Source organism: Chelonoidis abingdonii, chromosome 5, assembly GCF_003597395.2.
Source record: "Chelonoidis abingdonii isolate Lonesome George chromosome 5, CheloAbing_2.0, whole genome shotgun sequence".
NCBI classification, from domain to species: Eukaryota; Metazoa; Chordata; order Testudines; family Testudinidae; genus Chelonoidis; species Chelonoidis abingdonii.
This window is the reverse complement of record NC_133773.1, coordinates 2,722,024-2,748,087: the sequence shown is the minus strand read 5'-3', so window position 1 is coordinate 2,748,087 and position 26,064 is coordinate 2,722,024. Positions and strand designations below refer to the sequence as shown.

The 26,064-nt window shown below is 48.7% G+C and overlaps 1 protein-coding gene and 1 long non-coding RNA gene across 2 annotated transcripts in view; one reads left to right on the top strand and one right to left on the bottom strand.

The window, feature by feature from the left end:
• Positions 1 to 26,064, top strand: part of LOC116825686 (malignant fibrous histiocytoma-amplified sequence 1 homolog) — a 130,739-nt gene that overhangs the window by 81,855 nt on the left and 22,820 nt on the right. The gene's annotated exons all lie outside the window — the stretch shown is intronic.
• LOC116825688 (uncharacterized) lies at positions 6,541 to 24,669 on the bottom strand. The gene is made up of 3 exons (XR_004373901.2): positions 23,284 to 24,669; positions 8,315 to 8,391; positions 6,541 to 7,043 (listed from the first exon to the last, which is right to left on the bottom strand). It is a non-coding gene; the product is annotated as an uncharacterized LOC116825688 (long non-coding RNA).

The window sequence follows — 26,064 nt, the reverse complement described above, 5'->3', positions numbered from 1 at the left end:
GTATTTGTGCAAGTTTCTTCATGAGGTTGATGGATTTCCACTCCATACGGCTAAATGCAGTGCCTTGCATGGTGTCAAGTATCAGAGGGGTAGAACAGGGCCTCATCCTCCCTGATTGAACTAACCTTGTTATCTCTAGCTTGCTTGCTAGCATATATATACCTGCCCTTGGAAATTTCCACTACCTGTGTCTGACGAAGTGGGTATTCACCCACGAAAGCTCACGCTCCAAAACGTCTGTTAGTCTATAAGGTGCCACAGGATTCTCTGCTGCTTTTACTTACTGCAAGAATCTCCTCAATGTGATCTGTTCCCAGCAATTGTTTATGCTGTGCACAGGGCTGCACAGGGGGAAGGTCAGTGCCCTGACCAGAACGGCTGACACTCTAAAAGCACAAGCAAAGACAGTACAGGCCATACACAAGGGGGTATGGCTGTGTTAATGTGCGTGCAGGAGTGGTTGCGTTTTTAGAAGTTTCCTGAAAGGTGAGTGGGAGGGCTGTTAGTGGTGGTGGTTCCAGAGGCTGTTCCAGGCACAGGGAGATGTAAGGAGATGGGAGTGGGTCAAGGAGATGACTGGGGTTAGGTTGCTAAAGTGCACAAGGTATGGGTTCTGTCTCCAGGGCTGCTTTAGGATTGCAGTGTGATAACCTCTCTGTGCCTCAGTGTCCCATCTGTGAAATGCAAAACAATAAGAAGGCTCATTTCATTAATGCTGCCAAAACAACAGTACTGGGTGTGAAGCCCTGCACATCGTAGGCATGGCTTTGAAGTGCTACACTCGTTCAGTCACTTAAGTAGCAGTAGTGGAGATTAAAGCATTTCTAGGGCTGCGTTCAGCACTAGGAATGTGTGACTTTCAGCCTTCAGTGTGATGGCTCACTAGCTTTCTCGGTGGTCCCCGGTCCATCTGTGGGTCTTCATTTTAAAGGAGTTGGGACGGAAGATTCTTCTTTGAGATGTTTTGTTTGGATCCTGCTCATGGTGTGCATGCATCTTGTAAGTCCAGGGGACTTGCACACTGGAGGCGCACATGCACATTGAGTGGGATTCCCACGGGCAAAACATCTCAAAGAACTACAGTTACCGTAAATCAAATAACCATTCTTTGTACCACATCAACTCAGCAGAACCCACTCAGACCTCTCCCAGATAGATATCTGCTGCTTCTACAATATGCTGAGGGTGGTAAGGAAATGCTAAGCAGTGTTCTACTTATTCGGGCTGTCGATTAATAGTAGTTAACTCATGTGATTAACTGAAAAAAATTAATCACAATTAAAAAATTTAATCATGATTAATTGCAGTTTTAATTGCACTGTTAAATAGAATACAAATGGAAAATTATTAAATATTTTGGATCTTTTTCTTCATTTTCGTAGATATTGTATTCTGTGTTGTAACTGAAATCAAAGTGTGTATTTTTGATTACAAATATTTACACTGTAAAAATGATAAACGAAAGAAATATAAATATCTTGCAATGCCAGCTACAACAGTGCCATGCAAACGCCTGTTCTCACTTTCAGGAGATGTTGTAAACAAGAAGTGAACAGCAGCATCTTCTACAAATGTAAACAGACTTGTCTGAGCGATTGGCTGAACAAGAAGTAGGACTGGGTGGACATGCAGGCTCTACATTTTTACATTGTTTTATTTTTGAATTCAGGTTTTTTTGTACATAATTCTACGTTTGTAAGTTCAACTTTCATGAAGAGATTGCACTACAGTACTTGTATTAAGTGAATTGAAAAATACTATTTCTTTTGTTTTTTAATGCAAATACTTGTATTAAAACATAAATATAAAGTGAGCACTGTACACTTTGTATTCTGTGTTGTAACTGAAATAAATATATTTGAAAATAGAAATCATCCAAAAATATTTAAATGGTATTCTATTATTGTTTAACAGTGCAATTGATTGCAATTAATTTTTTTAATCGCTTGACAGCCTTACTAATTATAAATGAAAATGAAACTTTTTCTTGGAAATATAAAATTGAAATCTTTTCTATTTGCAGAAATGCATGGGTCTAGTGGAACAGTAAGCTAAAGCAGCGAATGCATGGATTCATATATGTCTTACGTCAAAGCTGAAAATGAGTTCAGTGGTTTCATAGTCAGTTTTCATTTATATCACACACACTGCTGTGCAATTGTTTGTGATTCAGTTTTTTGAGAGGCTTGGGGCCAGGACAGCAGTGATAATGCATGACAAAGTTCAGGGGTGTTAGCAGAGTTCTGTGATGGTAGCCTTGTGTATTACCCATTTTCTGTTTGCGAAGAGGAACATTTTCAAAAGCACCTAAATTCCATTTGCAAAAGCTATTTTGGCTTTCAGTGAGACTTAAGCTCCTAAATGCCTAAGTTGTATTTTAAAATGGGATGTAAGCTTCTAAGTCACTTGTGTGCTTTTGGAAATGTTACCTAAATCTCCTGTTACCTCTGCTCCTGTTAAGAAATTAAATTAATTCCTAGAAACTGATCATTTTAATTTTTATAAAGAATCTAATTAATCCTCAGTGTTAAAGACAGCACTTTACTCAACAATTTTTAGGGTCAAAGATATCTGTATATTAATTTTTAAGAGGAAAGCTGTTCTGAGAATAGAAGAATATTTTGGTGAGTGTTTTATGTATGTGCTGGTTGCAGTATGACTCTTGGAGGGGTAGAAGGGGAAGTTTCCAATAAAGAGTGTGTGACATGCTGCTGAAAGAATGCACCATCAAAATACAGAGTGATTGGCTAAACATTTCAGCCAGCAAAAGCCTAGGTTTTCTTGTTTCTTGTGGTTTGAGAGGAGGGGCGTGTTCACTCCAAGTGACCCTCTCCTGACAGTGCTGCCTCATAAAGCATGTCTAATCTGTCACCAAGTGACAGGAAATTTATGCCACAGAACAGGAAGATGGAGTATTTTCCTTTCTTAAGTGCATTTATATTTCTATAACTCTTGGCACCAAACTACTAGCCAAGTGGCGGACTCAGAACTGGAACGAGGGTGAGGGGAAAAACCCTCATGGAAACGAACGACAACAGAATAATCCCTCCAGGAAGAGGGGGCTGCTCAGACTGTGTAGGATTTTATGATTAAAACCCCCCAAATAAACGTGCATGCCAGTGGTCTGGTTTTACTGAATAGTAGCATGGTAAGTTACTTCATCCCATCCCACCAGTCCTGCTTCCTACAGAAGGATGTCAGTATTTTCTCCAATTTAGAGAACACCATAAAGTAACTCTAAACAGAAATGGTAAGGAATTGAAATACTAAAGAGTTACACTCAAGTGGTGCCCTAAAATTATTTTAACATTAAATAGACTTCAAAAGTTCTTCGTCAGAAAAAAATGTGTGTCAAGCCTCCCATTTTGGTATGACACAAACTTGCATTTTGGTTCAACACAAGTAGTCTTTCTCTCAACAGAGACGAGCTCTCATCAGAAAGACACAAAAACAAAAAGGAAAGTAGTGCTTTGGTGGGAAAGCAGCAAAGTATGCTGTCGAATGTGAGTGTGTCCAGTCGGTATGGGGGGATATGGGGAAAAAATAAACTACAAATTAGTTAATAGTATAGGTGTGTAGTCTTTAAAAAATGTGCGTTCATGTGTGAAAGTAGAGAGAATTGCTGCTGATGGGAGCACTGTAAGGGTAATATTTTTGCGTACACAATAATGAACATAACTGCTATGCTGCTGCTGTTGAAATCACACAATAGCCATTGGTCACAAGTGCTGGAGACGGTAACTTCTTCTTTGAGTGCTTGCTCATGTCATTTCCATTTTAGGTGAGTGTGCCCACATGCACAGTTGGAGATTTCTGCCTTAATGGCATCCGTAGGGCCGGCTGTGGCGCCCTGTGGAGCGATGCACTCATGTGGCGATATATCAAGCGCCGCCAGCCCTATGCCCTCTCTCAGATCCTTTTTATTGCCTATGACAGTTGGTTGGAGTGCCTGGTCTTGCATTGCAAGAGTATTAGTGGTTCTTCACAGTTCAGATTGTTGTTCTTCGGTATTTCGTCAGTGGTTACTTAGCTGTTAACTGTTTTAGTAGTAGTTCAGTACTTTGTTCCAGAGCGGGGCATGCCCCGTCTCCCAGGCTTCAGACCATCTTCTGAGTGCAGCTGGCCGATGCCCATCAGTGACCCTCACGAGGGCTGTTTAAAGTGTCTGGGGGAATCCCATAGAAAAGACAAGTGCCAGATCTGCAAAAACCTTCGTCCCCGGACTCAAAAAGTGTGGGACATTTGATTGAAAGCCCTCCTCATGGAGGCTGCTCTGCGACCGGCAGTGGAGCCCTTGCACTCAGACTCCGCACCTGGTGCGTCGGCTTGCAGTGGACCACCGACACTGGAATCTGCCCGGCACCAGTTCCCCTCACCGGTACCGAAGAAGCGGTCTAAGTTGACTGGTCTGTAGTACCACACAAGAAGGGAACTTTGGGCAAAGGACCTATGTTAGACCTTGTGTCCGCCACGGAGGCTCTCCGGGGTGCTGCTGTGGTCAGACCCCCTAGCCAAGCCAGGGACCCAACTCCAACTCGAGAGGGCAGCAGGGCATCGTTCCCCTTCACCGCAGCCCAGGACTCCAGCACCGCAGTCTCGGTCTCCGGTCAGGAGGCCCAGGTCTCTGACTCCACGACCCCCACCGACAAGACATGGGGCTGCAGAGTCACAATGCCAATCCCCATACGCATGGTACTGTCAATCCTCCCACCAGAGATCACCAAGACGCCACTCACCATCACCTCACAAGTCTCCCAGGCGTCGATCCCCTACAGTATGGAACCACTCCTGGTACCGTTGTGCAGGCAGGTGCTGCTCCTTGCCTTCTCTGCACCAGTTGTCGAGGAGGGTCAGTCGACAGACTCAGGTTTCGACGGCCCTGCCTTGGTCACCAGAAGGGCAGTGGTCAGGGTCAGAGGGCCAGTTCAGCCCTTCCCCAGTAAAGGGCGAATTGCCTCCCAGCTGGGAACTTGTCAAAGTGCCTGCGGCACCGGCATAGGATCAAGGGCAATGGCCCACCCAGTGGCAATAATGGAACCTGTGGGACAGGGGTGGGCAAACTTTTTGGCCCGAGGGCCACATCTGGTTGGAGAAATTGTATGCAGCGCCATGAACGTAGGGCTGGGGCAGAGGGTTGAGGTGCAGGAGAAAGTGCAGGGTGTGGGAGGGGGTGTGGTGTGCAGGAAGGGGCTCAGGGCAAGGAGTTGGGGCAGAGGAGAGGTGCGAGGGGGGCTCAGAGAAGGGGGTGAGGTGCAGAAGTGTATGAGGGGGCTCAGGGAAGGGGGTCGGGGTGCAGAAGGGATGCACAGTGTGGGAGGCAGCTCAGGGCACTGGTGCAGCGAGGGGTGCGAGGTGCAGCAGGGGTCTCAGGGAAGGGGGTCAGGGTGCAGCAGGGGTGCAGGGTGGAATGCGGAGTGCAGCAGGAGGCTCAGGGCAGGGACTTGGGGGTGCAGGAGGGGGCTCAGGGAAGGGAGTTGAGGGGCAGGGTGTAGGAGGGGTTCGGGCTCTGACCCTGCACTGCTTACCTGGAGCGGCTCCAGAGTGCCAGCGGCATGCACCAGGGCCAGGGCAGGCTTCCAGCCCTGCGCCGCTCCAGGAACTGGCTGGCACCATGTCCCTGTGGTCCCTAGGGCTGGGGGGCAGAGGGCTCTGCATGCCGCTCTTGCCTGTGAGTACCTCCCCTGAAGCTCCCGTTGGCCACGGTTCCCCATGTTGTGGAAAATTCACCCACGCATCACTTTTAGCTCAGAGACTCAAGCCTGAGGCCCATTGATAACGCACCAACGCGTTGAGGATAGCAGTATTGGAACTGCTCCCCTGATAAGCATGCAGCAGCCTTTTAAAGCTTAAAACCGCAAACAAATTACACACAGTTAAGTAATAATTGTTCATATTAAGAATTAAGTTATACGCACGTAGATGATAATAACCTTATTGGGAATTAGAGAGTTAGGGTCTCTTGGTACTTTCCATCGTTCTTTTGCCACCTCCCCCCAGTATGGGTGCAATTTGAGTTATGGTCCTTTGGGTTTTATTGGGTGCTTATTGCACAATTGTCTTTTTATGGGCTCCAGTTACATAATGGGGTAGTTACACAAATGGGGTAGGGTATGACATGGTTACACAAATGGAGTAGGAGGAGGTATGGTCTATGATTGATTCACACTTGGTTACCTTATTGCTTCACACAAGCAGCTATTATATTTTAATAGCACTAGGCACATATTGTGAATTGGTCCTGTTTTTGGGGCTTTCCGTCGCCTGCCCTCTGGCCCCCCTTCCCTGCGTCTCAACCTCTGACCAACTTTGTCAGGGAACACAATACATAGCTTAGCTCAGGTTTTGGGCCTGTCAGCCGCCAGGCGGGCCCAGGCCAAGCAGAAAAGCCTAGACTCATAATTTTCCCCCACACCTATTCTCAGTCAATGGGAGCTTCAGGGGAGGTACGCACAGGCAAGAGCAGTGCAGAGCCTTCTGTTCCCTCTCCCCCAGGGGCCACAGGGACATGGTGCTGGCTGCTTCTGGGAGCGGCGCGGGGCCGCTGCTCCATGGGGATGGCAGTCCCATGAGCCGGATCCTGCCATGGAGTATACCTGTTTTGCCGGCACTGTACTCCCGTCGCGCCTCCCAGGCTGCATCGGACAACCTACTGCCAGTGCAGCTGGAACTGGAGTCGGAGCGTGGTGCCAAGTCAGATGTGGGAGCTTTGCAGCAGTCTCTGGCGGCCACAGAGCGGTCCCCAGCTGAGCAAGGGGTGCGCCTCATCCTCCAGTGGTGCAGATATCCTCATCGTCCTTGGATGAGGCGGTGGCAGGGCCCTCACAAACTAATGGCCCCCCAACAACTTCAGTGAACACCAAGCCCTGCTCAGAGGGTGGCTACCAACCTGAATTTTGAGGTCAAGGAGCTTGCTGAAGAGTCCAATGACAGCTTCAGTGTCATCCCCTCCTCCGCCCCAGCCCAGGTTGCATGGTCCATTCGCTCAGGGGTCCTAAAGATCGCCAAGTCTGTATGTCAGACGCCATCTTCCATTCCGCCCACATCTAAGAAGTTGGAAAAGAAGTACTACATCCCTGCAAAGCGGTTTGAATACCTGTACGTGCACCCTCCTGCAGGGTCCCTAGTCATGTCCACCATCAATGAGAGGTACAGGTGAGTGGTAGTCCCAAAAATAAAGATGCCAAGAGGCTGGACTTACTTGGCAGAAAGATATATTCAACAGCCAGCCTCCAGTGTAGGGTCTCTAACCATCAGGCCCTCCTTGGCAAGTACAATTTAAACCTCTGGGACTCCATCAGCAAGTTCAAGGAGAACATCCCACAGGATCGGGCACAGGAGGTGGAAGAGGGCAAGGCTGTGGGCAGGGGTGCCCTCCAGATGGCCTGGGATGCCATGGACTCTGCGTCCAGGATGTCACCTCTGTGATAACCATGAGATGAAGCTCCTGGTTACAGACCTCTGGGCTGTCCCTGGAGATGCAGTCCACCCTCCAGGACAAGGGCAGGCAAACTTTTTGGCCTGAGGGCCGCATCGGGTTTCGTAAATTGTATGGTGGGCCAGTTAGGGGAAGTGGTCGTGGCCTGTCCCCCCAGGACTCCTTCACCATCTACACCACCGCTTCCTGTTCCCTGACTGCCCCTGGACCTCCGCCAGCCCATCCAACCCCCACTCTCATTCCTGATGGCCCCCCCGGGACCCCTTCCCCATCAAACCACCCCTTCTCCCTGGCCCCTAACTGCCTTCCGCTGGCCCATCTAACCCCTCCTCCTTCCTGACTTCCCCCTGGCACCCCTGCCCCCATCAACCCCCTGTACCCCCCACCATCCCTATCCACACCCCTACCCGCTGAGCACCACCCCAAACTCCTTGCCCTCTATCACCCCCCCGCCCGCTCTCTGCCCCCTTACCATGCTGCCTGGAGCAGTGGTGACTGGCGGTGCTACAGCTGCGCCAGCTGGCTGGAGCCGGGCCACGCCGCCGCCACCACCACGCAACAGAGAGACCAGGTCAGGACCGGCTCTGCAGCTGCGCTGCCCCAGGAGCTCGCAGCCCTGCCACCCAGAGCATTGCGCGGCGGCGGAGCCAGTGAGCTGAGGCTGCAGGGGAGGGGCCGAGGGCTAGCCTCCCCGGCCAGGAGCTTGGGAGCTGGGCAGGACGGTCCCATGGGCCGGATGTGGCCCACAGGCCATAGTTGCCCACCTCTATTCCAGGACCTCCCTTTCGAGGGAACGGGGCTAGTCTCAGAGCTCACTGATGCAAGGCTCCATGGCCTTAAGGAGTCCCAGGCCACCCTCTGCACCTTGGGTCTCCATACTCAGCAGGCCAGAGAGCCGTTCTGCCCACTTTTCCTCCATCTTCATTGCGGTCTTGGGGTGCCCCTTGGTCCAACTCCTACAAAAAGGATAGAGACAAGAATTTTAAGCGGCGCCACCAGTCATCTCATCCCCCCAACCCAGCCTGTTCCTTCCAAGGACCAAGGCTGCTAGAAGCAGGCATATTGAGGGTGTGCCCGAGGACGACACCCCAGTGTATTCACCAAATCTGCTCCCCGTCTTCCTCAGCTGCTGCCTCCTCCCTTTCCGGTCGGCCTGGCCCCATATCACCTCTGGCTGCTGGGTGCTTGACTCAGTTTTGGGCTATATCCTGCAATTTATAGCCGACCAGCCCTTCCACCCTCCTTCCCCGTTCCTCTTCAGGGACCCTTCTCACGAGCAGCTCCTTGTCCAGGAGTTCAAAAACCTCCTGCGGCTGGGGGCAGTGGAAGATGTTCCTCAGAACGTGGAAGGAAGAGGATTCTACTCCTGCTACTTCCTAATTCTGAAGGCAAAAGGGGCTTCAGACCTATGCTAGACCTGCATCGCCTCAACAAGTCTCTCAAGAGGTTGAAGTTTCACATGGTCTCCCTGGCCTCCGTCATTCCATCCCTTGATCTGGCAAACTAGTATGCCTCCCGCAATCTAAGTGATGTGTATTTCCATATTCCCGGGGCACTGGCATTTACTCTGTTCTATGTTGGGCCAGCACCACCTCCAGTTCACAGCTATGCCCTTTGGTCTCTCGTCGGCCCCGAGAATATTCACAAGGTGTATAGCGCCAGTGGCCGCTTACCTGCGACATCAGGGAGTCCAAATCTACCCGTACCTCGATGACTGGTTGATAAGGAACTGATCCCCAGATCAGTTGCAGAGGCATCTTGAACTGGTCTGTTCCACCTTCTGTGACCTGGGGCTTATAATAAATGAGAAAAAGTCAGTCCTAACTCCAGTGTAATGCATAATTTCTTGGGGCAGTACTTGACTCCACTTGGGTCAGGGCCTTCCTCCCCAAGACTCCGTTCCAAGCCATGGTGGGCTTCATTTCATGTCTGCGAGCCCACTCGCTCACCAGCACCCACACGTGCCTGAGGCTGTTGGGCCACATGGCGGCATGCACTTGCGTGGTCTGGCACTCATGGCTGGCGTCGGTCTATGTCCCCAACCGGCACAGCATGGACCAGGTGGTCGTGATTCCAGACAGCGTACTGTCATCTCTCACCTGGTGGCAAGATCCCACCTCGATGCTGGAGGGAGTCCCATTCGCGGCCCCAGTCTCTTCGGTGACTTTCATCTCCAATGCTTCAGGCCTGGGTTGGGGAGCACACTTAGATGATCTCAGTACTCAAGGTCGTTGATCCAGTCAAGATCAGTCCCTGCACATCAACATCAGGGAGCTTATGGCAGTTCGCCTAGCCTGCCAAGCCTTTCTGCCTCACATACAAATCATGGTGGTTCAGGTCCTGACGGGCAGCACAGCCATAGTCTTCTATATCAACAGGCAGGGCGGAGCCAGGTCGTCTGCCTTCTGCCAGGAAGTCCTCCAGCTCTGGAACTTCCGCCTGCAGCACGACATCCATCTCGCGATCCCTCACCCACCAGGGGCCAGGAATGCTTGGGCAGACTGCCTCAGCAGGACATTCTCGTCTCGCCACGAATGGTCCCTTCGCTTGGAGGTGGTCAGTTCCATCTTCCACAAGTGAGGAACTCCCCGGTTCTGCCTGTTTGCATCCAGGCAGAACAGGAAATGCCATACTTTCTACTTGATCCGAGGCATGGACAGAGAATCCCTGTCGGATGTCTGCCTACTCCCATGGTTGGGGGCTCTGATTTATGCTTTCCCTCTGTTGCCCTTGCTGCCCAGGGTCCTCATGAAGATCAAACAGGACAGAGAGAAGGTCATTCTCATAGTGTCGTCTTGTGCCACACCAGCACTGGTTCAGCACCCTGCTGGGCCTCTTGGTGGCGACCCCATTTCAGCTGTCGCTCAGGGCAGACCTGTTGTCCCAGAACCATGGAAGTCTTCTGCATCTGAACTTGGCAGCCCTTCATTTGACGGCTTGGCTGCTGCATGGCTAAACGTGCAGGAGCCGCAGTGCTTGGCCAAGGTCCAGCAAGTCCTGTTGGGAAGTAGAAAGCCCTCCACCAGAGCGACCTACCTGGTCAAATGGATACAGTTCACCTACTGGATCATGGATAAAGGTGTCCATCCCGAGTGAGCTTTGCTGCAGCTCAGTCTAGACTACCTCCTGCATCTCAAGCTCCAGGGCTTGTCCCTCTCATCAGTGTCCGTTCAGTGGCCATCTCAGTCTTCCACACGCCATTCGAGGAAAGGTTGGTTTTCGCTCAGGATATCACGGCCAGGTTCCTCAAGGGCCTGGAGCACCTCTACCCGCATGTCAAGGATCTATTTCCTCTGTGGGACTTGAATTTGGTGCTGTCACAACTCATGAGTCCCAACTTTCAAGCCTCTGGCTTCTTGCTCTCTTCTTCTCCTCTCCTGGAAGGTCACATTCCTGATCACTGTGACATCAGCCCACTGAGTATCTGAGATTCAGGTGCTCACCTCAGAACCGCCTTTCACAGTCTTTTACAAGGCCATGGTCCCGCTCAGACCACACCCGGCGTTCCTTCCCAAGTAGTCTCTGCTTCATTCGAGCCAGGACATTTTACTTACTAGTCTTCTTTCCAGAGCTGCGTAAGTCGGAAGAGGAGCACAGGTTGCATGCCATGGATGTCAGGAGGGCTCTGGCCTTCTGCATCAACAGGACCAAGCCATTCCGCGAGTCGACACAATTGTTTGTCGCTGTGGCTGACAGGATGAAGGGTTGCTCTGTATCTGCTCAAAGGATTTCCTCCTGGATCACTGCCTGCATTCGCTTCTGCTATGATCAATCGAAGATGCGATCACCACCGCCCACTCTACAAGGGCGCAAGCCTCTTCAACAGCCTTTATGGCCCAAGTGCCTATCCAGGACATCTGTAGAGCAGCCACCTGGTTGTCCGTCCATACCTCTACATCCCACTACGCACTTATCCAGCAGGCTTGGAGTGATGTTGACTTCGGTAGGGCAGTACTGCAAGCCACTAAGCTGTGAACTCTGAGCTCCGTGGATACTGCTTGTGAGCCACCTAGAATGGAATCGACATGAGCAAGTACTCGAAGAAGAAAAAATGGTTACCTACCTTTTCGTAACTGTTCTTCTTTGAGATGTGTTGCTCATGTCCATTCCATGACTAGCCCTTTTGCCCCTCAGTCGGAGTTGCGGGCAAGAAGGAATTGAGAGGGTGTAAGGCTGGCGGCACCTGATATACCGGTGCATGAGCACACCACTTCAGAGGGTGTCACAGCTGGCCCTACGTGTACTGCTAAGGCAGAAATCTCTGACTGCACGTGGGCGTACTCGCACCTACAATAGAGTGGACATGAGCAACACATCTCTAAGAACAACGGTTACAAAAAGGTATGTAACCGTTTTTTGTCTGTTTTCCCTGTGACTGGTAGAATCCTAGCCTTCTGTATGAGATGTAACTGTGATTCACACTTCAATCTAAGGGGTATGTCTACACTACGGGATTATTCCGATTTTACATAAACCGGTTTTATAAAACAGATTGTATAAAGTCGAGTGCACGCGGCCACACTAAGCACATTAATTCGGTGGTGTGCGTTGCTAATGTACGGGTAGCATCGATTTCTGGAGTGTGCACTGTGAGTAGCGTATCCCATTAGTTCCCGCAGTCTCCCCTGCCATTGAATTCTGGGTTGAGTTTCCCAATGCATGATGTGCAAAAACAGTGTCGCGGGCTGATTCTGGGTAAATGTCATCACTCAATCTTCCTCCGTGAAAGCAACGGCAGACAATCATTTTGCGCCTTTTTCCTGGATTGCCCTGGCAGACGCTTATACATGGCACCATGGAGCCTGTTTTGCCTTTTGTCACTGTCACCGTGTGTGTACTGGGGCTGCTGACAGAGCGGTACCACATGCTACACAGCAGCATTCATTTGCCTTTGCAAGGTAGCAGAGAGGTTACCATCCCTATTGACTTCTCCATTGTAGCTGGCGATGGATGACCGTTATCAATCTTTTTGTACACTTCTGCTGTCATGATGCTCTGGCTGGCCTCACTAGGTCGGCCAGAGGCGATGGACAAAATGGAATGACTTCCTGGGTCATTCCCTTCTTTATTTTGTCTAAAATAGAGTCAGTCCTGCTAGAAATGGGCAAGTCTACTAGAACCAGAGAACACAGTCGCTCTGGGTCAGAGCCCCAAGATCCGCAGAAATTGATGAGCTGCATGCCATCTAGGGTACCCCTGTAACACCCACCCATTGCTTCCCTCCTCCCACACCCCTCCTGGGCTACCTGTTGCTGGCATGTCCCTCCATTTGTTGTGATGAGTAATAAAGAATGCAAGGAATAAGAAACACTGACTTTAGTGAGATAAAATGAGAGGGAGGCAGCTTCCAGCTGTATGAATAGTCCAGGGAACACAGAATCTTTTCTTTAGACGCGGAAAGGGTAGTGGAGGTCTGATGGAGCTCAGGTCCAGTGCTATGATCAGGATGGTTACCCAGCTTTTGCACCGTCGTGCCTAGGGAATGACAGGGAGTCATTCCCATTTTTACCCCGGCCAGCCCCCGACGATCTACCGAGGGCCAGCCGGAGCCACTCATGGGATGATGACGGTTTTCCACTCATTTTGTACGTCTGCCATCAGGAAAGGAGGGGCGGGGATGCTGCTGTTCAGGCCACAGCACCACTTCTCCCAGGAAGCATGCAGTTAGGATATATGGTGACATCGAAAAATGTTCAAGAAACAATTTTTCCCCTTTCTTTCACGTGGGGGCGGGAGAGGGTAGTAAATTGACGACATATACCCTGAATTCACCTGGGGACAATGGGTTTACCTACAGGCCTTGGGAGGCTCCAGCAAGAATGCAAATACTTTTCGGAGACTGCGGGGGACTGTGGAGGCTGGAGCCTCACAGTCCCCCTCCCTCCCTCCATGAGCTTCATTGATTCTTTGGCTTTCCGTTACGCTTGTCACACAGCACTGTTAGCTGTGGCCTCTGTTCTATCATACCTGGAGATTTTCTTTCAAATGCTTTGTCATTGTTCTCTTCTGTACGGAAGCTCTGATAGAACAGATTTGTCTCCCCATACAGCGATCAGATCCAGTATCTCCAGTACTGTCCATGCTGGAGCTCTTTTTGGATTTGGGTCTGCATTGCCACTCGTGCTGATCAGAGCTCCACGCTGGGCAAGCAGGAAATGAAATTCAAAAGTTCATGGGGCTTTTCCTGTCTGCTTGGCCAGTGCATCCAAGTTCAGATTGCTTTCCAGAGTGGTCACAATGGTGCACTGTGGGATACCGCCCGGAGGCCAATACCATCGATTTGCGGCCACACTAACCTTAATCCGACATGGCAATATCGATTTCAGCTCTACTCCTCTCGTCGGGGAGGAGTACAGAAACCGGTTTAAAGAGCCTTTTATATCGCTATAAATGGCATCGTTGTGTGGACGGGTGCAGGGTTAAATTGGTTTAATGCTGCTAAATTTGGTATAAAAGTGTAGTGTAGACCAGGCCAAGGTCTGGTCTACACTGCCAAGTTTTTTTGCCAAAAGGCAGCTTTTGGCGCTGAAACAGCAGAGGTGTACCCATTGCAAAGCCACTTCTTGTGATGAAACCTCTCAATTGCAGCGCTATAGTAAAATCACCTCGATGATAAGGTCAGGCTTTTTGTGCTGATGCTTTAGTGCCATAGTGCCAGTGTAAACACCTTCATTGCTTTTATCGCTGCCGTTTACCTCCGGGGGTGTCCCACAATACCTGCAATGATCACTCTGCTCATTGTTTTTAACTCAGCAGGCATGCACCCCTCCTTTTACAAAACTCTGTTCTGATAGCCAGTGTGCTGTGTTGCTCTGCAATGGGAAACAAAACATTAACATGGGTGGATGTGCGTGAGAGAGAGAGAGCGCCTCTCTGCTGCGCAGAGCCAGAGAGGGAGACAGGATGGTGGTGGTGTCTGATGTCAGGGTTTCCCCTGCCTCAGGACTGGTTGCTTCTGGCAGGGCAGCTGTCTGAACTTACAAGGCAGCATGCGGACACACTCTACCCCGCCCCCCACGCATGCTCTCTGTCTCTCACACTTCAGTTGAAAAGTGGCTGGCAATCTAGTAGGGTGCCCATAGAACAATGGGATTGAGAGACCTGCATCATGTGATGCTGTAACTGCCTCATGAGGCATTGCAAACCCTTCCCAAAGCACCCCACAGCCAGTTGCACAGTGTCGATACAAGAGCTGTTAGTGTGGATGCACTCCAGCAACAGGAGCACAGGGTGGACATGCAACAGACGGTGAATTAAAGCACTTTTATGAAAATGGTATAACTTTTGGTGAAAAAATTTGCCAGTGTAGACATAGCCTAAGTATAATCAAAGAGAGGCTTAATATGTCTTGCTGTTAAATTACAGAGTCCATCTCCCTCTGGGATTGCAGCAGAGGTTCTGTGGGCTCTCTTGTATGGGGCAGGAAGGGGCTGATGATGCAAGGCTTTTATTCTTAAGGACAGACTTCCTCTGGCAAGAGTTAAAAAGGCACTTATGCCTTTTATCAACACTAATATTAACTCATTCAGGTCAGTGAGGTTTGTGACTGGAGTACAGGCACTTTATTACTTAGAATGGTGTATTTTTTTTAATGCAAATATTCCTGCTTGACACAGTTTTCTAGTGCTCTGGCTGTGAATTCAATCTATTGCAGTTTGTGCTAGTACAGAACACAGTTTTGGTGTCATTGTGTATCAGTTCCAGTGAGAAAAGACATTGAAGACAATTGTTTAAAGAGAATTATGTTTCCCAGAGGTGCTAAGGGAGTCAGTGTAGGTACCAATTTTTACTTAACAGTACTCTCCATTCAGAAAGTCCATCCTTAAGGGTTGTTGGGAGAGTTACTTTACTAACCAACAGGCTGAAAATTGATCCTGAAGCTCAAGCACAGGGAGCAGTCATTCTGTGCTCAGCTGTGCTTCTTCACGAGATGGCCCCGATTGTATTCCATAGAAGGTTATGCACATGCGCCCAAAGCCGGAGCTTTTCAAAGTAGAAGTGTCTGTTGGGCTGCACATGCACCCTTGTACTGCCTTATAGTTTTGACGGAGGGAACAAAGGATGGGGTGAATGAACCACGCCGTCAGTTCCGTCTCCCTGCCTCATGGACTGAGTCGCAGCTTCTTCTGTTCTCTCGTCCCTTGTGACACACTTTCCAAACTTAGCAAAAAAGGCTGCTTTATTCCTGTATGTAGTTAGCATTTTATTGTTTTTGTAGTAGTTTTTAATGTTAGTGGTTGTTTTCTTAGGATTTAAAGACTTCTGGATGTCACTTTGGTGGTTTTCCCCCCCAACTGGCCCCCAGTACCCGCATCTGGTTAGTGGATTATGCCGAAGAAATTGGAGTTCGCGATCTATGCCTCCTGCCCTCACTCGTTTTTGATCAGCAGTGAGCATCAGCACTGTCTGTACTGCTTGGGGGAAGCCCACATTGTGTCCCAGTGCAGTATCTGCCTCTTGTACCAGGAAGTAGGGCTCTCCACCTTGAGAAGCACCTCATGGATCCTGGCCAGGAACCCCCAAGTACATCAGCTTAAGCAATCCAGGAGTGCACCTGCTATCACGGAGCTCCAGTCCAGTTCTGCTGGTACCAGCACTATAGACCCCGTACTAGGTCTAGACATGAGGCAAGGAAGCATGTGTATAAGCATGGCAGTAAGTCTTCCTCAAGGCCCAAGAAAGATGACGCATAATCCATGAGGAAGTGGTGCAACCCAAGGCCCACAAACACGACAAAAAGTCGCATCACATACTGGATCTGCTGGCCCTGGCTCCTGAGCAGCATACCCGTTTTGCACCAGTTCACCTGGAGTCCTGTGAAACATCAGTTCTGAGGCAGCTTACCATTCTGGTTCCCTCAATGGACCGTGTGCCATTGACATGCATCTGCCCCTGAACCTCATGAATTGTTTCATGGACTCAAACTGTTTGCCCTGGATGAGGTGAGGTCTCCGTGGGCATCTTTGCTAATGCGGGAATGCTTGTCTGCAGTGTTAGATGTTTTCTCGAGTAGCAAGAAGGAATCCATGAGGCGATTCACCATATTTGGGGTCGGGAAGGAATTTTCCTCCAGGGCAGATTGCCTGATGCTCTGGAGGTTTTTCGCCTTCCCCTGCAGCATGAGGCATGGGTCACTTACTGGTGGATTCTCTTCAAGCCAATATTTTTATGGCTGACCTGGAACAACGCTTCCTCAGCTCTCATCCACTCACGCCCCTTCTCTACCTACGCTACATTGATGACATCTTCATCATCTGGACCCATGGGAAGGAGACTCTAGAAAAATTCCACCACGATTTCAACAACTTCCACCCCACCATCAACCTCAGCCTGGACCAATCTACACAGGAGGTCCACTTTCTAGACACCACGGTGCAAATAAGTGATGGTCACATTAACACCACCCTATATCGAAAACCTACCGACCGCTATGCCTACCTTCATGCCTCCAGCTTCCATCCCGGGCACATCACACGATCCATTGTCTACAGCCAAGCACTGAGGTACAACCGCATCTGCTCTAACCCCTCAGACAGAGACCAACACCTACAAAATCTCCACCAAGCATTCTCAAAACTACAATACCCGCACGAGGAAATTAGGAAACAGATCAACAGAGCCAGACGTGTACCCAGAAGCCTCCTACTGCAAGACAAACCCAAGAAAGAAACCAACAGGACTCCACTGGCCATCACATACAGCCCCCAGCTAAAACCCCTCCAACGCATCATCAGGGATCTACAACCCATCCTGGACAATGATCCCACACTTTCACAGGTCTTGGGTGGCAGGCCAATCCTTGCCCACAGACAACCTGCCAACCTGAAACGTATTCTCACCAGCAACTGCACACCGTACCATAGTAACTCTAGCTCAGGAACCAATCCATGCAACAAACCTCGATGCCAACTCTGCCCACATATCTACACCAGCGACACCATCACAGGACCTAACCAGATCAGCCATACCATCACTGGTTCATTCACCTGCACGTCCACCAATGTAATATACGCCATCATATGCCAGCAATGCCCCTCTGCTATGTACATCGGCCAAACTGGACAGTCACTACGGAAAAGGATAAATGGACACAAATCAGATATCAGGAATGGCAATATACAAAAACCTGTAGGAGAGCACTTCAACCTCCCTGGCCACACTATAGCAGACCTTAAGGTGGCCATCCTGCAGCAAAAAAACTTCAGGACCAGACTTCAAAGAGAAACTGCTGAGCTTCAGTTCATCTGCAAATTTGACACCATCAGCTCTGGACTAAACAAAGACTGTGAATGGCTTGCCAATTACAGAACCAGTTTCTCCTCCCTTGGTTTTCACACCTCTACTGCTAGAACAGGGCCTCATCCTCCCTGATTGAACTAACCTCGTTATCTCTAGCTTGCTTGCTAGCATATATATACCTACCCCTGGAAATTTCCACTACCTGCGTCTGATGAAGTGGGTATTCACCCACGAAAGCTCACGCTCCAAAACGTCTGTTAGTCTATAAGGTGCCACAGGATTCTCTGCTGCTTTTCCTTTTGTTTGTTTTAAACCTGTTGCCTATTGGTGACCCCTAGTTCTTGTGGTGTTTTTCTCCATACCAGTCATGTTTTTATAGACCTCTATCCTAGGCCCCTTAGTTGGCACTTTTCCAAGCTGAAAAATCCTAGTCTTATTAATTGTTCCTCATATGGAACACGTTCCATACCCCTAATAATTTTTATTGCCCTTTTCTGAACCTTTTCCAATTCAATATCTTTTTTGAGATGGGGCAGCCACATCTGCACACAGTATTCAAGATGTGGGCGTACCAGAGATTTATATAGAGGCAATATATTGTCTGTCTTATTATCTATTCCTTTCTTAATGATTCCCAACATTCTGTTTGCTTTTTTGACTGCTGCTGCACATTGATTGGATGTTTTCAAAGAACTATCCACAACGATTCCAAGATCTTTCTTGAATGGTAACAGCTAATTTAGACCCCATCATTTTATATGTATAGTTGGGATTATGTTTTCCAATGTGCATTATTTTGCATTTATCAGCACTGAATTTCATCTACCTTTTTTTTGCCCAGTCACCCAGTTTTGAGAGATCCTTCTGTAGCTCTTCGCAGTGTGCCTGGGACTTAACTTTTGTATAATCTGCAAATTTTGCCATCTCACTATTTACTGCTTTTTCTAGACCATTTATGAATATGTTGATTGGACTGAGCCCAGTACAGACCCCTGGAGACACACCTATTTACCTCTCTCCATTCTGAAAACAGACCATTTATTCCTACCCTTTGTTTCCTATCTTTAAACCAGTTACCAGTCCATGAGAGGACCTTCCCTCTTATCCCATAACAGCTTACTTTGCTTATGAGCCTTGGTGAGGGACCTTGTCAAAGGCTTTCTGAAAATCTAAGTACACACACTATATCCACTGGATTCCCCGGAGGGATAGCTCAGTAGTTTGAGCATTGGCCTGTTAAACCCAGGGTCATGAGTTCAATCCTTGAGGGGGCCATTTAGGGATGTGGGGTAGAAATATGACTGGGGATTGGTCGTGCTTTGAGCAGGGGGTTGGACTAGATGACCTCCTGAGGTCTATTCCAACCTTGATGCTCTATGATTCTATGCTTGTTGACCCCCTCAAAGAATTGTAGTAGATTGGTGAGGCACGATTTCCCTTTACAAAAACCATGTTGACTATTCCCCAACAAATTATGTTCATCTCTGTGTCTGATAATTTTGTTCTTTACTATAGCTTCAACAAGTTTGCCTGGTACTGAAGTCAGGTTTACCGGCTTGCGATTGCTAGCGTCACCTCTAGAGCCCTTTTTAAAAATTGGCATCACATTAGCTGTCCTCCAGTCATCTCGTACAGAAGCTGATTTAAATGATAGGTTACAGACTACAGTTAATAGTCCTCCAATTTCACATTTGAGTTTCTTCAGAACTCTTGGGTGAATACGATCTGGTCCTGGTGGCTTATTACTGTTTTAGTTTATCAATTTGTTCCAAAACGTCCTCTAATGACACCTCAATCTGAGACAGTTCTCAGATTTGTCACCTAAAAAGAATGGCTCAGGTTTGGGAATCTCCCTCACATCCTCAACCGTGAAGACCGATGCAAAGAATTCGTTTAGTTTCTCCGCAATGCTCCTTTAGCAGTTCGATCATCCAGTGGCCCCACTGGTTGTTTAGCAGGCTTCCTGCTTCTGATGTACTTAAAAAAATGTTTGCTGTTACTCTGAGTCTTTGGCTAGCTGTTCTTCAAATTCTTTTTTGGCCTTCCTAATCATGTTTTTATACTTCATTTGCTAGAGTGTATGCTCCTTTCAGTTTTCCTCAGTAGGATTTAACTTCCACTTTTTAAAGGATGCCTTTTTGCTTCTCACTGCTTCTTACTTTGTTGTTTAGCCACGGTGGATCTTTTTTGGTTCTCTTTCTATGTTTTTTTTAATTTGGGGTATACATTTAAGTTGAGCCTCTATTATGGTGTCTTTAAAAAAGTTTCCATGCAGCTTGCAGGGATTTCATTTTGGGTGCTGTACCTTTTTAATTTCTGTTTAACTAACCTCTTCATTTTTGTGTAGTCCCCCTTTCTGAAATTAAAGATTACTGTGTTGGGCTGCAGTGGTGTTTTACCTGCCCCAGGAATGTTAAATGTAATTATATTACGGTCACTATTACCAAGTGATCCAGCTACATTCACCTCTTGGACCAGATCCTGTGCTCCACTTAGGACTAAACCAAGAATTCCCTCTCCTCTTGTGGATTCCAGGGCTAGCTGATCCAAGAAGCAGCCATTTAAGGCGTCAAGAAACTTTATCTCTACATCCCGTCCTGAGGTGACATCTACCCAAGTCAGTCTGGGGGTAGTTGAAATCCCCCTGCCTGCACACAGCCCCTAACTATGCCTCTCCCTGCACCCTGAGCTACCCCCTGCCTGCAGACAGCCTCCAGTTACCCCCTCCCTGCACCCTGAGCTACTCCCGTCCTCACACAGCCCCTAGTATCCCCCTCCCTGCACCCTGAGCTACTCCCGTCCTCACACAGCCCCTAGTATCCCTCTCCCTGCACCCTGAGCTACCCCCTGCCTGCACACAGCCCCTAGTACCCCTCTCCCTGCACCCTGAGCTACCCCTGCCCACACACAGCCCCTAGCTACCCCCTCCCTGCATCCTAACCTACCCCCTGCCTGCACACAGCCCCTAGCTACCCCTCTCCCTGCACCCTGAGCTATCCCCTGCCTGCACACAGCCCCTAGCTACCCCCTCCTTGCACCCTGAGCTACCCCCTGCCCATACACAGCACCTAGCTACCCCTCTCACTGCATCCTGAGCTACCCCCTGCCTGCACACAGCCACTAGCTACCCCCTCCCTGCACCCTGAGCTACCCCTGCCTGCTCACAGCCCCTAGCTACCCCCTCTCTGCACCCTGAGCTATACCCCTGCCTGCACACAGCCCCTAGCTACCCCGTGCCTGCACCCTAACCTACCCCTGCTTGCACACTGCTCCTAGCAGCCCCTAGTACTGCTCTCCCTTCACCCTGAGCTACCCCCATCCATACACAACCCCAGCTACTCCTCTCCCTGCACCCTAAGCTACCCCCCTGCCCACACTCTGAGCTACCCCTCTCCTTGCACCCTGACCTACCCCCCTGCCTGCACACAGCCCCTAGCTACCTGGCTGTTTTCAAACTTTTTGAGCTAAACCTCTCTTTTCAGTTATAATTTTTGGTTGCGGGCCCCTCTTCCCCCAACCCAGACAGGCTGGGTGGCCTGCTGAGGCAAGTCGGGGGTGGATTTGGTGCTCCCTCCCTGGATGACTCGAGGCACGCTGGCCCATGCCCCTCCAAAACAGAAGTCAAACTACGCTATGCCCACTCCCCCCACCCCCCGCCACTGGGCCATGGAGTTTTTACAGCATGTCAAGGGGGTCTTCTGAGAGAAAAAGGTTGAGAAACCCCTACTCAATACCTGACCTGATTTCCTGATGGCTTTGAGAACATCTCCACTCTGTGTTAGAGCTTGTACCACTGCTAACAGCATTGCAGCTGCCCTGGTGCTGGAAAATGGGTCTGGAATTGTGTAGTGTAGATGCTCTTCAGTATGTTGTTCTAGTTTATATCCTGGTTAACCTGGGACTTTTCATGTAATTGACGGCACATTTTTAGAATTAACTTCTAATTTCAAATACAAATAATATTCTTCTATTCCAGGAAAGTGGGTGGGCCTTAAAAGCAACTAATATTTTTGAAGATAAAATATGGGTGAGACGCTTACGTAAATACTGTATTAACTCGAATTTAACTGGTCACTATACAGACTATTAGGGAAACATTGGAACTAGCAGCTATTTATTAGGATGATAGAAGAGAAGGTGCACATGTGCGTTTTCTGCTGCACTCTGCTAGCCAGGCTGCTTTTTTCAAGCAATGAACTGAAATTTACAAGAATCCTGCTTTGGTTGTTTTTAAAGACCAAGTATTTTGTACATCTCCTTGCTCACAAAAATGGAGAAGATAACCATAGCAGAAAAAAAAATGCAGTATTTGGATACTCCAGAAATTACAGCCCTAAATTTCACAGTGCTTATTGTGGGGTCACTATCAGTGTAGTTGTTCTGTTTGGCTTTGGGGGGCTGAGAGGGGGTAATCTTTTGTAATAGGGTTTTTTTAAAACTTAACAGCAAGATTTATCAGCAGAATGCTTTGAATAAATTTATTCTTGGGACCAGACAGCTTGAGGTTGGTAATGGGAACATGTTGGCACATGGTTACTGCTTAGCAAATGAGAATAGTTCATAACATCATGTGGACAATGTCAGTGTCACAGTTCAGAGCAACTGCGCCTGTATTCCCCCTCTGTGGTCCAACCAGGCACCCACTCTAGGCTCCTGGCTCCTCAATCAATGCTTGTTTTTTTATTTAAATTATTTGTTTTTAATCTGTTTTGAAATAAAAGCTGAATTTAATACAAAATTTAAGGCCTAAACTACTTATAATCTCTTAAAACATTTAAATAAAAAAAAAATTGCTGAATCCTTGAGTTTCTGTCAAAATCTTTGACTTAAAGGCCACTTGTCTATATAAAGAATCAGAAAAAAATCTGACTTTTGAGGTTAAACTTTATAAATATGGCACACTAGATCATGTTGTGTGATACTGTGTCAATGGCTTTTTTTAGTAAAAATAAATTTGGTACTCTGTTTTGTGTGTATAATTAAAATTTCAGTTACCATGCTACTGCAGCTTGACCCAAATCATGAGCAAAAAGTTAATTATCTGGTAAATAAACAATATATAATTCACTGGTTTCTAACATACTAAAATGTATGATTAGTAAGAATCTGAAAATATGAAGCTATATAATTGCTTAAATAAATGTATATAGTTGTAGTGGACCCTCCTAGGTAGCAAAAAGATGTGTCAAATCTAGTGTAAAGGCTTTATTGTAAATCAACATGTTTTAATGGCTAGATCAAGTAATGAGACTGCACTGTTTTTTAAGAAATTGAAGTACAAATGGAAAATTGATTAACATCAATGATTTAAATTGAGGCTTTCCACTTGGGTACATAAATCACCTTGATTTAAATCAATCCACCCTGCTCTCCTGCTATCACCTCTTGCACAGAGACCTGCCTCTTTCTGCCTCTGGACGGGGGTTTTTCCAGGCTGCACTGTCAGTTCTCCAGCAAGTCAGACTACCTAAGCAAGCCTGCTTTGCTTTCTCCTCACAGGCTATCAAAGGCATAATTGCCCACAGTTAAGTTACAACACAGCTCTTTCTAAGGAAGCACATTTATGCTTAAAATGAAAATGGACTAATCCCTGGCATATTAGAAAATACCTGTTTGTTGCTTTGCAGCACAGCCGTTATTTCTGCCTTCTCAGTCTGTATAGGCTTTTTGCATATCTCAGTGCTTTCAAATGATGAGTCATCCTGCCAATTCCGCCACTGTGAGGTTCTGTCTGGACACAACAGCCCGTCTGCCTTGTCAGTAAACTCCCTGGGACTTTGCCAGTCTAAACCTTGTCTTCCAGGTAGCCATCAGCAAATCCCAGTTCTCAAGTCCCTCAGATGTCTCCTTGCAGTGACCCTTTCACTGGACAGTCACAGAAATTGTTTGCTGCCTCCAAGGAAACAGAGCACACATCAGCCCGTTAGGTTAGCTGACGACCCAGGCTTTTGTTCAGAATAGCAGTACTGAGATGGTTTGGTAATAAAACGAATAAATTTATTAACAAGGAACAGAGATTTAAGTGATATTAAGCAAGAGAAGAAGACAGGTCTGGTTACAAACACCAAACCAGCTTTCTAGTGACTGAAACTTAATCTTAGCAAGTTACAATCTTTAGCTGAGTACTTTTCTTATTTACCTAATGTTACCAGTATCTCCAGCCCTCCAGGTCAGAGGATTCGGTGCTCACAGAATCAGAGGGTGCTGTTCCCTTTGTTCCCTAAGCAATGAGTAACTTTTTCTGTGAGAAACACTCTGACCCCCAGCCTGATAGCTTGTTGGCTTTGTTTATCTATATGTAAATATACTTTCTTTGTTCTATGCCAATAACTAAGCCAAGATGGGTGAGGTAATATTTTTTTATTGGACCAATTTCTGTTGGTGAAAGAAGCAAGCGTTCAAGCTACACAGAGCTCTTCAAGTGATTGCTCTTGTGTATTCCACAATAGGTGTGCGTGCTCACCACACGCACCAGTGCTGGAAGTTTTCCCCCTAGCAGTACCTGTAGGGGAGCGCCCTTACCAACCCCTAGAGTGGCACCTCCAAGGTGTGGTGTAAGGGGTGCTGCGCACTCCCCCCACCCTCAGTTCCTTCTTGCTTCCAGTGAAGGTGCTTCGGAACTACTCTGCTCCAACTTTGCTGTAGCTTGTCCCCAAAACTGCTTGTTCGTTCTGTGTATGGTACCTGTAGTTAGTTGTTTAGTTTAACTAGAGCGCCTGGGCCGGGGCATGTCTCGTGCCCCAGGTTTTAAGTTGTGTGACACTTGTAGGCGATCTGTGCCAGTGAGTGATCCGCGTGCAGACTGTTTATGCTGTTTGGGGGAAATCCATCTCAGCGATCACTGCAAGATTTCCAAGTCGTTTAAGCCTTGGACCAAGAGAGACAGACACATTAGGCTTTGGGCTATTCTGATGTTGGCGCTGACCCTGGCTCCGGCGTACTGCTCCGAGTCAGCACCGGGCACCGTGGTGTTGGTATGTGGCGACTGTTCGGCGGCACCACTCCCCATCCATGGGGCATGCCAAGAATGCTAGGAAGAGGCCTTCTTCACCACGGCTCCGGAGTAAACCTGGGACAGAGGCTAGACCCATGTTGGGCAGTTCTCGATCCCCACTGGCCTCTGGCCGTCTGACACAAGTTGAGCGGAGTAGCCCAGCCGATTTGGAGCAGGCCTCCCTGGATGTCAAGATGCCCTCCACACTTCAGGCTGCCTGGGATGTTATGTCCATGCCGGTACCAGGAGCACCACCAATGTCGGCCCTGCGCTCCAGAAGGAAGCCGCCACGGGGATGATCTCAGTCACCCCCGGCTCAGTACCGGGCTCGGTTGAGGGAATGTTCCCGACGTCGTTCGCCGCTCAGCATCCGTTCAGGGCAAAGTCCACATGGATCGCCCTTGACACCTACCAGGCTGGGTTCCATCAGACTGAGACTCTCAGCACCTCTCCACCTTGAGGAGTGAACACCGACGGGACCAAGGCAGATGATGCTAAAGGTCCTTGTCTTGGAGGGGCTATTGCAGCTGGTCACAGCACAAATGTCGACATTGTTCCAGTTTGTCGTCCCGCTCCAGGACCCCACCACAGCACCATCTCTGCAGCCCCGAGCGTCGATCACTGGCGTCTCGCTGTCATGGGTCCGCCCACCCGCTCCCGGTCAAGGGGTTCAGCGCATCCTCCTAGAAAGCAGGCGGCCCTCCACGCGCCGAGCCTACTTGGCAAAGTGATCTTGGTTTTCCAGGTGGGCGGACGAGTGGGTCAGTTTCCAGATGGGTGGCCACCCCAATCCATCTTATTCTGGACTGTCTCCTTCACCTTAGAGTCCAGGGTCTCACACCCTTGTCAGTCAAGGGGCACATGGCAGCCATACTGGCCTTCCTTCACTGGTACAGAGCCACACGGTATTCTGCCAGGCTATGACTGGCTGATTCCTTAAAGAGCTGGATCGTCTCTTCCTGTATGTTAGGCCCCCAGTCCCACAGTGGGACCTAAACCTGGTGTTGGCCTGTCTCACAGAGCCCCTGTTTGAACCGCTAGCCACGTGCTCCTGGTCACACTTCTCCTGGAAGGTGGCCTTCCTGGCTGCGATCACGTCAACTAGGCGGGTTTCAGAACTCAAGGCCCTGACCTCCGAGCCCCTGTACACGGTGTTTCATAAAGTCCAGCTCCGCCCACACCCTTTGTTCCTCCCGAAGGTGGTCTCTGCCTATCAAATGGGTTAGGACATTTTTCTGCCGGTCCTCTGCCCCAAGCATCCAGTGAGGAGTGCCACCTCCACACGCTGGATGCAAGATGGGCTCTGGCTTTTTACCTGGAGCGACTAAGCCATTCAGAAAGTCCTTGCAACTGTTCATCGCCTTGACTGAGCACATGAAAGATTGGCCGATCTCCA